The sequence below is a fragment of the Pteropus alecto genome, unplaced genomic scaffold (genome assembly GCF_000325575.1).
Source record: "Pteropus alecto unplaced genomic scaffold, ASM32557v1 scaffold145, whole genome shotgun sequence".
Classification (NCBI taxonomy): Eukaryota; Metazoa; Chordata; class Mammalia; order Chiroptera; family Pteropodidae; genus Pteropus; species Pteropus alecto.
The window spans coordinates 121,466-134,007 of NW_006436285.1; the positions used below are offsets into that span (position 1 = coordinate 121,466).

The window sequence follows — 12,542 nt, forward strand, 5'->3', positions numbered from 1 at the left end:
GAAAGATGTTGAAGGGAAAGGCAGGTGGGAAGCACACGGCAAACCTGGGAGGCCAACAGCACAGGCCGATGGGGGTGCCCTTCTATTCTGCCCGCACCTCCTTCCTCCCCCAGTGGAAGCACTATGTTTTTGTTTTATTGTTTTGAAATTTTCAACGTTGGTCGTACGAAGCTGTCGATGTGGTGATACTTATTCATTCTTGGTGTCTGCTAGAGTAGGCGATAAAGAAAGGCTTCCCTTGCCGAGGACACATCTAGCATAGGGTTTAGGACTTCTTTAGGTGAGTGTGGGGAGGAGGCCGGGCAACTTCGTATGACAGCTGAATACTCTCAAGCCAGTTTGGAGGTTGTTCCTGTGGCACAGATGTGGAGTACTATTGCAAAAATCTTTGGTGAGACTTTTGGGGTGCAATCGTAGGTTAGTGTTACCCTGGTAGCCCCATAGTTCTTTCAGTTTAGAAGACTATTTCTCAAAGTCACCATGCTGAAACGTTTTTTTTGGGGAAATTAATGAGAGATGCATTTGGGGTTGGGAGTGGGTTAGGTTTATAATAAAATTCCAAGGTTGAAGAGACTTTAAAGGTCATTTAGTTCTCCGTTTTCTGTCCTATCCTTGAAAGTTGGGATAGAGGGAGGTTTATTTTGGGGAAAATTGTAGGCAGCACAACGGAGCACAGTTTAGTTTGGTATCGCAGTACTCAAATTGGATGGTGATGTTACCATGTGATACCAAAGAGGACAGTATGCAGGAAAGAAATTTGGAGGATTCTACTGGGGAGTAAGTGGGGTAACTGAATCCTGAGAATCACCCAGAGACTCCAAATAGAAGTAAAAGATTGGAGGAGGAACCTGTAAAATTTTGATGGGGAAGCAAATTTAGTAGAAAAGACTGGAGGAGCTAGGAGGAGCCGGGGGGCTTGGTGACTCAAAATCAGAGAATCTGAAGGTTGATAGAGTTTAGGGGGGACATTACCATCTTGATTAAGCCATCTAGATATTGATAGGCAGACTCATCTTTTGATAGGGCAACTGAGGTAGCTGTCCATGAGGGTGGCTGTAGGGGACCAGAGGCACAAACTATGGGAAATAAGGTCTTACTTAAATCGACTTTTAAGAGGGCTAACTAACCCTGTTATCATCTTTGTAGCAAGGGTAAGTAGGTTTTTTTTCCCATTCTGGCTCTGAGAAATCATTGATGGAGAAAGTGAGGGGACTCAGATGTCTGGGTTAAGAAGGACTAGTTCTTTGGAATAGGCCAACAAGGAAAAGAGGTCAGTTGTTGGGATAGCGCAGAAGAAAGCTAAGTCCCTGGTAGGCTCTGCTGTTGGAGGCTGTATTGGGCAGAGAGGAGGAGAGTTCCAGAAGAAATGGTGGCTGCACAAAGGGCACTTATAGATCTGTTTCGATTTACCAGGAGAGGGGATGGAGGGTGGGAAGGAGGATTCCTTTCTTTCTTAGTGGCATAGACTTTCTTAGGAAGCAGAAGGGCTTCCTTCAGGGGTCTCTTTGCTTTAATCATGCTGCAGTTCACTATATATGGAAAAAAAGTTTCATGCAGATGGCCGAGGGTCTCCCAATATGATGAGTCTGGATCATGGGTTTTAGAGAGGTGCTTCTTTTAGGGCAACAGAATTGTGGGAGAAAAGGACTTGAATACTAGAAAGAAGGGAGGTAAAAAGAGAAGTTAGGAAGAGGGTTGGTTGGGCAGTGAAGGGGAAAGAAAGCTTATTGTCACTGGTCCCATGTTAGGGCCAAGTAAGGAAAAAGTAGAACCTTGAAATCTCCAGGATAATGTTTTCTAAAGTAAAGTTTGAAGAATCTTTAAGGCTCTTTACACTTTCATGATAGACTCACTAAGGTGGGGCAAGAGAGAAGAGTGATCTTGGGTTAAAATAGGGTTGGGGAGAAACTGGCATATAGGAAGAAATGTAAAAATACCCATAAGGAAATAGAGAATCTAGAGATAGTATACAGGCTAAAAAGTGCAGAATGTGAGAGAAAGAGTGGAATAACTAGCTGAAGGAGGAAGATGTGTACTCAGATGTCATCTGGAGCTAGTATCAGAGAATGTAAAAACTTGACTTTGGTAGCTGCTGCCCTGGGAGAGCCCAGGAATCAGAGGTTAGCTGATATCCAGGGTTTACAAGTCTAAGCATTAATTAGAAAATCTAGACAAAGTAAGGATAGTGAATGGGGGAAGGAATTCATAGTCCTAAATAGAATACTCTTGAAAGAAGGAGAAAGGGGGAATACAGAAGTTTTTCCAGTCTGCAAGTGGGAGGAATTCTAGATATAGGAAGGTGAGTTATGGAAAGTCCAGAGTGAAACAGTATAAAGAACAGTGACCTGAGAGCCTTAGGCCAGAAGTGGAAGGTGGGGCTGGGGCATGGAAGAAAGGGGCTAAAATGTGGTAATGGGGCATCTGGAGTGGTTCATTGATTCTATTCTAGGCTGAGCTAAGTTTGAGATGTAATAGAATGGCCACAGGGGTTAGGGAGCTGTTTTCCAGCATCAACCAGAATCTGAGATTGAGAGAGGAGGAATTCACAGTAGACTTAGTTGGGAAAGTGAACACTGGAGTGGAACAGAGAGAAAAGTGAAGAAAGTGGAAACTGTTGATGATATATAATAGACTGGAGCGGGGAGAAGCCACTGATGATTATGTAAGGGGGAAGGAAGATTCTGGACCTTTGAGTTTTCAAAAAGAAAAGAAATTTCTTAATGCTGGAGTTCCAGTTAGGTGTGAGTCTATGCTTTTCAGAAGGTTTAGCTTTAGTATGGCCAAAGAGAGGTAATCTACTTTTTGGCCACTAGGATGCTGGTAGTGTTTTATATAATCTCACATGTGAACTGGCTTTATCAATGCCAGTTTTTTAATGGTCAACCCTAAAATAATGTAGAAACTATTCTCTTTCTAAGTCTACATTTTACCACTGTTCATAACTTAAAAGCAGTCGTATAATGAAAAATTTCTTTGGTGAACTAAAGTTGAATTCTGGTCAAGAGTAAAATGTAACTCTGTTTCTGTCCCCGTAATTCAAATATGCTGTTCTGTTTCTCTCTTTTATTTTTAAAGTAGAAACCACCCTTTTCCCATAAAACATTTAAAAATGGGTAATTGTTTAAAAAGTGGCTGCAGGCTGCATGTCAAGGTCATATTTTCCCTAGTCAATGAATTATGATGAATTTGAAGAGATGATTTATTATTTATTTGTAAAACGTGGTAATTTTCAGATTTATTTGTGAGGGTACGTGAGCCAGGATATGTCTTCATTTGGATTTTAAGAAGACCTTGATTAAGCTAAGCGTCCGTGAAGAATTGTGAATACCAAGGGGCAGGCAAAGCTTTGTGTTTTGGGCTTCTTTAATGTCTGCAAAGAAACAAAATTTGCTTACCTCATTGCTAAGGTATGCCTAGAAATCTTAGTGTTAGTGCCATTTAAGGGTACAGTTGAGTTTTGTTATAATGCTGGTATTTGGGGACAAAGAGAGCAAGCAGATTTTCATTTTTCCAAGTTCTGTAGAGAAATGCACTGCACATGCCTCTGATCCCCGGGAGGAGTCAGTGCACTCTATACCTAGATCCATCAGGTGCTTAGGTATCTTATGATGATGAAGCTTGGCTTGGTCTGACTCGGTCACACCATACCCAGGTTAGCATCTTACAGTGGTTCTCAAACTTTAGCATGCATCAGAATTACTTCAGGTGTTAAAGACATACAGCCTAGGTTAGAGGTCTTGCTCTTCTACTTTCTAGGTGGATGGCAAGAAACAGGTCATTTAACTTTCTTTAGCCTCAGTTTGTTCATCTATAAAATGGAGATGATAATCTCAAGTTTGCAGAGCTGTAAGGATTACATGAGTTGATGTACATATAGTGCCGAGTCCATAGCAAGTGCTCAGTAAATAGCATCTATTATTATATTATAATCTAGTTTTTCTTATTCAGTTGTGTCCTTTGACAGTACCTTTTATATTACACTATGGTGAACTTGGCGGAAGAATGAAAACTGTCAAAAGCTCCTGAGCACTCTCCTTATATCTTGATCTTCTGTGCTCTTTCTCCATATTCCTGTCGTATCAGTACATATTTAGCATTTATACCGTGATAGGAAGAAATAGTTTGGCTCATCACTACATTATTGTATCTACCTTTGAAGTAGAAGTGGCAGCTTCTTTAACAACTGTGCTGTAATACTACTCAATATTTCAGGGCAGGAACAGAAGAGTATATATCCAGCTGAAACTTCAGGGGACATTTTGGGTCATGCTTAAAAAATAACTGAAGCCTAGTTTACTAGGATGACATTTTTAAAAACCATTGCTTTCTGAAAAGGGCTACTGTGTTCAATTATGACTGGTAGGGCTTTCCAGCTATCTCTGACATCTGGAAGTTCTACAAAAGTGGGTATATATTCCCTGGGCTTGGTATGGCTCTATGACAAGGATGTTCATCAGTGATTGTGTGGGAGAGAATAACATCTCAAATAGCTCAGGTATCATCAAATCAAACTTCCTAGAAAAAAGATGGACTGTAAAATAGAGTCCCTCTCTGTAGCCAGAGTGGACTTGATGCCAACAATCAGTTATGCCAGTGTAGGGAGAGAGTGATAGCAGGCCAATTTAAAACAGTAGATGAGTTAACAAATTACAATTGACCTTGGAACAATGTGGAGGTTACAGACTCTGACCTACACAGTTGAAAATTCGCATATAACTTTTGACCCCTCCCCCCCAAAAAAAACTTAACTGTAGTTGTCCTTTAGTGTCCTGGGGCGGGGAACAGTGCATGCAGTTGGCTCTTTGCATTTGCAGATTCCCAACCTTCTATCGAAAATACTATTTTTGATCCATGGTTGGTTGAATCCACAGATGTAAAACTTAGGGATATGGAGGGCCAATTGTATATTTATTGAAAAAAATTCACATACAAGTGGACCTGCGCAGTTCAAACCCTTGTTGTTCAAGGACAACTATAATAATTTCTGTTTGACTTTGGAAATGCATTATTATTCTCTATCTGCCCCCTCCCCAGCAGATTTACCTTCCTATTTCTGCTTAGGCAAATATTTAAATGAGTTGTTCCCTGAGCATACATCTACTGTAAGTGACAGAAGGCAGTCCATAAGTCAGCTGGGTTTAAAAATTAGCTGTAGCTAAACCACACTCAGATAATTGGAAGTTGATTTTATTGTTTTGCCCCACCCAATTTTATTTTATTTCTGTGATTGTCTTTATTGTGGAAGTAAGGAAAAGAAAGAAGAGAAAGTTTATGAGCAAGCAAGCGAAGTTAAAGGAAATCATAGACCCAATACTTTTTACACAAGATTCTTGGTTTCTATATGATGTAGAGAAGATTTCAGGTTTTTTTTTCTGTAGTTTAGCAAATATTCTTTGAGTGCATATTGTATTATGCTAGACGCTACTGGGAAGGTGATTAAAAGAAGTGTGAAATGTTCTTTCTGGCTTTGAGGAACCTATAGACTGGTAGCAGGTTGAGCCAATACTGAGAGTCTGAAATTCTGTGAGCTAATTGTGTGTGTGTGTGTGTGTGTGCGCGCGCGCACGCCTTTGAATGAATAATATATATAAAATGAGTTGAACCCATAGTCTGGGGTGAGAGAATAGAAAAAATAGCCAGATAATATCCTTTCTAAATCTTTGTATGAGAGGTCCAGAAGACTTTTAAAAAAAAATGCCCAAAAGTTTGGCGAGGCGGAATCCTTTTTAGATGAAAAAATTTCCATATCACGAATGCAGTATATTGAAATAGAGATAGCTGAAGGCCACTGTCACAGAAGCATCAGGTCTCAGATTATAATGATTCAACTTTGGAGGTGTGAAAAACACACTAAATGTTCACAAGGTCCTACTGAAGACCGAGACTGAGGAAAGCCAACTCTTATTTTTGATTTAGTAGAAATGAGAAGTGCTCAAAAGATGACTAGTTACTTAGGGTGACATTTTGAGGTGGTTTTACATTTTGAAAAGGACTGATTAATTTTGTGGTGATCGCCTAGGTTTTCTTGATATTCGCGACATCTAGAAGTTATATATAATCTTGTAGCTAGATCCTAGGTCTGGTATAAAGATTTGATGAAGTGTTTTCCTTAAATGAAGTAAAATAATTTCCTTACAGCAGGAAATGGAAGTGTGTACTATTTGAATAAGAGGAAAAAAGTATCATGGCAGTGGGTAGAAGAGCTCTTGGAAATGAGAAATGGAAAATGAAAGATAAAATGGAAATGAGAGATAAAACTTTTGCTTTTGCCTATTTCATTGTTGGAATTGATTACCTTTGGTCCTTTTATGTGCTTTCATGCTAGTCTCAGTTTTAAGTAGGGACTAGTTTATTCCCATTTTGCAGATGATGTAGTAAATGGACATAGTGAGGTGTCTGAGATGGCTGAGAAGTTGGGCCTGAAGATATATGCTCAAGGTTTTCTCCCTTCAGTTTAGAACGTGGGTACTAGGGTATATCACACTTCAGGGGTGTTGCTGCTGTTTGATTAGATGATTCCAAATGGATTTTGGCAGTTTTTAAGCTTCAAATTAAATGGATAGAGATTCTACACAAGTAAGGAATTCGAAAAGGGTGTGGTTTGGGTTGAAAGGGGTTTGGATGGTAATGCTCACCAAAGAAGAGCTCCAGGGAGATCACAAGCCCTGACCACTTCATTGAGATGAATCTCTAGCCTCCATTGTGACTATATTGGAGGTAACTACATTCATTTGAATGAATAAGCTCTCATGTGTTTAACAGATAGTTAACGTTTCTTTGTATCCAGTCTCATAAATGCTTATAAGCAAGGTTTTTAAACATGGAAGTACCCAAGGAGTCTATGAAGATGTCCATGCCAAAGTGGTGTGCAAGCAACTACTTCGTCTTCTTGGTAAATTACAGGAATTAATGGAACTGGGAACAGAATGCAGTGTCCCTTACAAGACTGATCTCTTGGTGTAGAACCAGTGGAAATATTTGGATAGGAAAAAAAAAAAACTCAGAGGAATTAGAAAGTGCTAGGATAAATTGTCAGGCAGAAGGTTGGGATGAATAGTGCAAAGGGCTCCTTCTACCTTTCAATTACCCAGCAGATTATTTACAGTTGATTTTGTGTGTGGTGGTAGAGGAAACCTGTTTTGCATGAAGAAAAGGGATATAGATACTGGGAGAAAATACTGAGGAGAATATTATAATACTCTTATATGGAAGATTAGTAAATTATTAGAACAATTTACATTGGGAGAACTTTCACATTAGGTGGTGAGGTTTGGCATATGTATTTAAATATAAATAAAGAAAACAGGAATGTTAGTCTGTTGAATATACATGGGGGAAGGCAGAGCAACAAGGAGGGTAAGATCTATGGTAGGCATTCCATATATAAAGCCAGGTAAAGTTATGCTTGTTGGGTATGTGTACACTTTCATATTGAAAACAATTTTGAGATATTTTGACCTTTCTCTGAAGGTACTGTGGTGCCTAGGTGGAAGTCATAGCCTTTTCACTTTAGCCCTAGGATCTCAATGTCAGTGATCTCTTGGATCTCCTTGGGGGTGTCTTAGATGCTGCTTTTCCCAAAGTGACATAATGGGATGGCCTCTCCTTCGCTTCTGTGAAGACTGAATGTGACTGCCTCTATGTTATGGGAGCTCTACCCAGAGCTCTAAATTTCTATTGGAGCAATAGATTCCAAAATTAGTTTTCTTCACTCATTAGTCATCACTGATCCAACCCTCCTTCCTAAACTGTCTACTGGCCCCGCCTATCCTCTTGAGGACAGATTCAGGGCCAGGCTTCATGATGAATATTTTCTTGCTCTTTCATTTTTTAAAGTCGTAATTGCTTCCAGGTCATCAGGAAGTGTGAACCAAAGAAGCCTGGGGGAGTACTACCAGATTTAGTTTAACTGAGACCTTAATCTTGAGTTTCTAATTTACTGTCCTGATGGTGGAGCCCAACCATGAATAAATGGGTAGGTTTCATGCATGTTTTTCATGATTCTGGGAAACTTACTCACAGGATGAACACCCTGTCTGGTCACTTTCAAGCTTAACTTTTTAAACAGTGTTTACCTTGGTAAAAAGCATTTGTCAGATAGATACTCTGTTACCTCCTTTCGTGTCCTTCTCTTCCTCATATACATGCTTTTGCTTGTAGTTGTGAAATCTGCTTGTTTGGGCATCTTCATTTCAAAACAAAACCAAAAATGTTTACCCAGTTTGTAAAATCTTTGAGTTTTAGTGATGACTGTCCCCTATTACCAACTCCTTTCAGCCCAGACTTGGGCTATAATTTGATGTTCTTCCCCTTTTGATAACATGTTCTCGCTAAACTTTTCTAAAATGTCTGTCTTCAGTGCTTCCCCACAGTATTTCAGTTTGGCCCATGATGGTGAAATATTTCAGGTTCCCTATTTCATTTTTTCCCTTTGGTTGCTATATACATATGGGCTTCTATTTTATGCCTTCCACATCTGCCCTTGTCTTCCAGAGTCTTTTTTTCTTATGTATTTTTTTGGGGTAAAAGATCTCTGCTTCATTATAGTTTCTCTTCTACTACCTGTTCTCCCTCAGCTTAGCTGCTATTTTCACCATTTTAAAGTTATCCTTCTCCTATTAGTCCATTTTTGTTTTGGTTTCCCCTGTTTTGTAGTGTGATTATGTTTGGCTACCTATTCTGCTGCCTGCTTGTTATATTCTTTCCCTTGGATCTTGGTCAGTCCTTCTACTTATGTGTACGCATGCCTCCTAAATCAAAAAGTTTTATTTATTTTTGCAGCCGCACTTATCACTTTGTGTTGGTGGAACACGTACTCTCCTTTTTCATTCAATGAGTTGGATGTGTCTTTTGAGTTTTCCTCTCCAAAGTGGGGATAGCTCACGATAGTCCCACTGCCTTCTAGACAGTGACCAGCATTTGATTCTGGGGCCATACAGCTGTTCATTTCTTAACAATTACATGGATGAGACATCTGGAAAAATCCTTAGAAGTATTTCATATCCTTGTGCCTGTGCTTCCTGGGTCACATAGGATTACCAGGTTTCCTCCAAGTTCCTTTTAGGAACTTTGCATTTTGCCCTTGTTGTGATGGTTCTCATCAGAGAGGGAGTGAGAGTAAAAGATTGCCAATGCACACGACATATGTGTGTGAATGCTGCAAGCAAAAGCAAGTAGTACACAATCGAGTATATTAGTAGAGCCTACCAACTGTGGCATGTCTGTAAGGATCTGTTTTTTGCTTGTCTCTCCTGAGAAGTAGTGTCCAGTTGAATAGTTAGTAATTTGATTGGACATGATAACAACAAAACAAAACCCTGGGCCTACTGGATCAGACTCTTCAGGGCTGGTACATATGACTCTGTATTTTGAACAAGTTTCTCAGTGATCCTGGCTTGGGAAACATTGCTGTCTGTTGGCCATCTTGACTCCTCCCATCCTATGTGGGTATCGACACCAACATTGCCTCTTTAGAAGTTCCTTTTGCTTAGTCTCTGGCTCAAGAGGACTCATCCTGTCTTCTTGTGTAGACTACTTATCTCAATGCTTTCCTGCCTGTGTTTTCTACCCCTCTCCTTACCTCCTCAGCAAAGGCTACTGTTAATTAGCAGCAATGGGCTTCATATAGGAAGGATTGCTACTCTGATAAAATCATAATTAAAGCCAAGATTTAAACAGATGCTCCATCTGTGGGGTCTTATGAAAATGTGGTGCCCAATATCAGTTTTGCTCTCAAGGTAATTATAAAATATCTATTGCGTGGTAATTATTTTGGTTTTTACTTGGCTTTCTTTTTCTGGTTGTTGTTATTTTGGATTTTGGGGGGAGTCTGAAAACTCCTTTATCTAGATGATGATATTTTATATATTGTTCTTTTTCCGAATGTCAGGATTCCCCCTCTGATTTCTGTGCTAGGCTCTACAAACTACTAATCCCCTCTAAACAGAACAAAAATAAACCTAAGAGTGAAAAAGCCATGGTTTCTGACTTATATCTGCTGTCTAAAAATATTCAAGTAGCCACTAAAACTTATACTTGGTGTTGACATTCATTTTATGGCAAGAACAGCCCCTTTCATGGCCTGAGTCTTCTAATGCTCCAGAGAAAAGGTGAAAAAAGTACCTGGCATATCAGCCGATAGACTGAACTGTTGTTTCTTCAACTGAGATATTCCAAGATATTCTAAGAAACAGTCAAAATGCAATTAATCAGGATGTTCAGGGAAAGGGATCCTGGTGAACTGATGTGAAGCAGACAGCCAATCCATTTGTCATACCCTTGTTGAAATCTTTCTGAAATTATGTGTTAACCCACATAACTGTCTTAGTAATATTAAAGATAATTTTCAGAAAAAAGTAAAATCATGAGTCTTGTACAGATATGAAAATGAACACGTGTTAAAGATTTTATTTTACTCATTAATCAACAGGGGAACCAGACAGATGTTATAGCTGGTTGAAAGAGAAAAGTCTAAAAGCACAAATTTATATAGAGTGAAGGAACTGAGTTGCAAATGGAGGCAAAACTGGTTTTTCCACAGTGGAGAGGGAAGTCAATCCAAATTCTACGGGACAAGACAGAGTTCGCATGTCCATCAGTTACCTGTAATTTACAGAGGTGCAAAATAGCTTAAAGACAATGAACCAGGCTAGGATCTGGCAGCTATGAAGGGTGTGCTATAGAGGCATAGTTTTTTCATCGAAGTACATTTTTTTTCTGTGGTAAGTAAGTATGCATGGCGGATAATTTTGGGGGGGCTGATTTTGCTTCTTGTAATTTCTCAGGGTCATCACCTGAATTCTCATCCAGGATTCAGTTCCATATAATATGCATTTACTGAGTACTTGCTATATGTAAGACATTGCAGAGGAACTAGAGACAAAAAAAGACAGTATTTCTTACCTTAAGTAGCCGATTGTCTGGTGAGGGAGACATACATGCCATACCCCCAGCTACCACACTGCAGAGGAGAGTAAGAATCAGAGCTATGGTACAGGTAGAAATGAAACGTTTCAGAACCAGAGAAGGAAGAGTTAACCGACCAGGGGCTGAGGTTAGGGAGATGACATGATGACATTTAAGCAAGGGCTTGAGGGTTACCCAGAAAGGAAGAGGGGGCACATGAGAGACCATTTCAGGGTGAGGAAACAGCAAAATCCTGAAACTGGACAGTCTGTTTAAGGGAGGGTCAGGATGGCAAGGGCAGCAGGGGAATGGCAGGATGTGGCAGAAAAAGAGACTAGAGAGAAGGACAGGTCATGGAGGGCCCTGAATGCTGTGTGAAGAAACACAGGGTTAATTCTGAAGACAGAGGAAAGCTACTGAAAGCGTTGAGGAGGAGGGGGATGATGGGACCGAACTGGTGCTTTAAAAGATGAATTGACTATAGAATCGAGAGATTGGAGGCAGAGATACCAGTTAAGGGGCTATTGTAATATTCTAGATAAGAGAGGGCCTGCATCAGGGTATTGGCCAGAGGAGTAGGAGGAGAAGATGGAGATGGCATTATTGAGGCTTGACTCCTGATTGGATGTGGGTGGTGGGGGAGAGAAGGAGTTGGAGACAACAACGGCAATGCTAGGGGATAGTGGTACTATTAACTAAGATAGGAAACACACTGGGTGTGGAGGTTGGGAGCAGGTTTATGGTAACAGATAATGAGGTCGGTTTAAGACATTGAGATTGAGGGGGTCAGTAGACATCCAATTAACGGTGAGTTTCTGGCAGCTGGAAATTCTGGTCTTGTTCTAAGGAGAGAGGTCAGGGCTATAGATACAGATTTGAGTGTCGTCAGGGCACAAAGGGATGAGTTGAAACTGTGAGAACTCATGAGCTGAGATAGAAGGAGGGGCACAGCTGACATACACACACACAGATGGGAGTAAGTGGAGAGCCAGCCAGAGCCATACTGACTAGAGAGACAGAGACAGAGAATGAGGGCGAGAGAGATAGAGAGAGCTAGAGAGACAAGAGAAGGAGACAAGGCTGAGGTGTGTGGAAGGAGAGTGGCATGATAGAAGAAGGAGGAGAGGGAAGAGAGAGTGGAGCCTGAGGGAAAAAGAAGAAAGTGAGATAAAGGAGGGAAAGGACAGGAGCAAGAGAGTTGGAGAAGGGGAGAAAGTTGGAGGAGATGGGACAGTGGTAGAGAGAATTAGGAGATAGAAGAGAATTCAGGGAGAGGGGAAGAGAGATAGCTGGGAGGATAATAGGGAGGTGATGAGGAGGAATAGAGGAAAATAGGAGAAAGTGAAGGGAAAGTGAAAGGAAAGAGAGGTGGGTGGGGATAAGAAGAGAAAGAATGAGGGAAAGGGAAATGATGGGAGAGCATAGCAGAGGTGAGGAGAGACTAAGCATGATGAGGGCCAGGTTTCTGGGGCAGGTGGAGGGAGAGAAGGGCAGTAGAGAAGCCAGCAGGCACTGGATTAGCATAACCAGGAGAGGAGCAAGGACAAGGAAATGAGTGCAGGCAGCAGTTGCCTATACTGTAGAGATAGGGAGTAGGGTAAGGACCAAGAAGAGGTAGGCAGCTCTCTTCACCCCTT

The 12,542-nt window shown here is 40.7% G+C and overlaps 1 protein-coding gene across 10 annotated transcripts in view; it reads left to right on the forward strand.

The window, feature by feature from the left end:
- The window catches only part of BCORL1 (BCL6 corepressor like 1), a 59,960-nt gene that overhangs the window by 4,354 nt on the left and 43,064 nt on the right, over positions 1-12,542 (forward strand). The gene's annotated exons all lie outside the window — the stretch shown is intronic.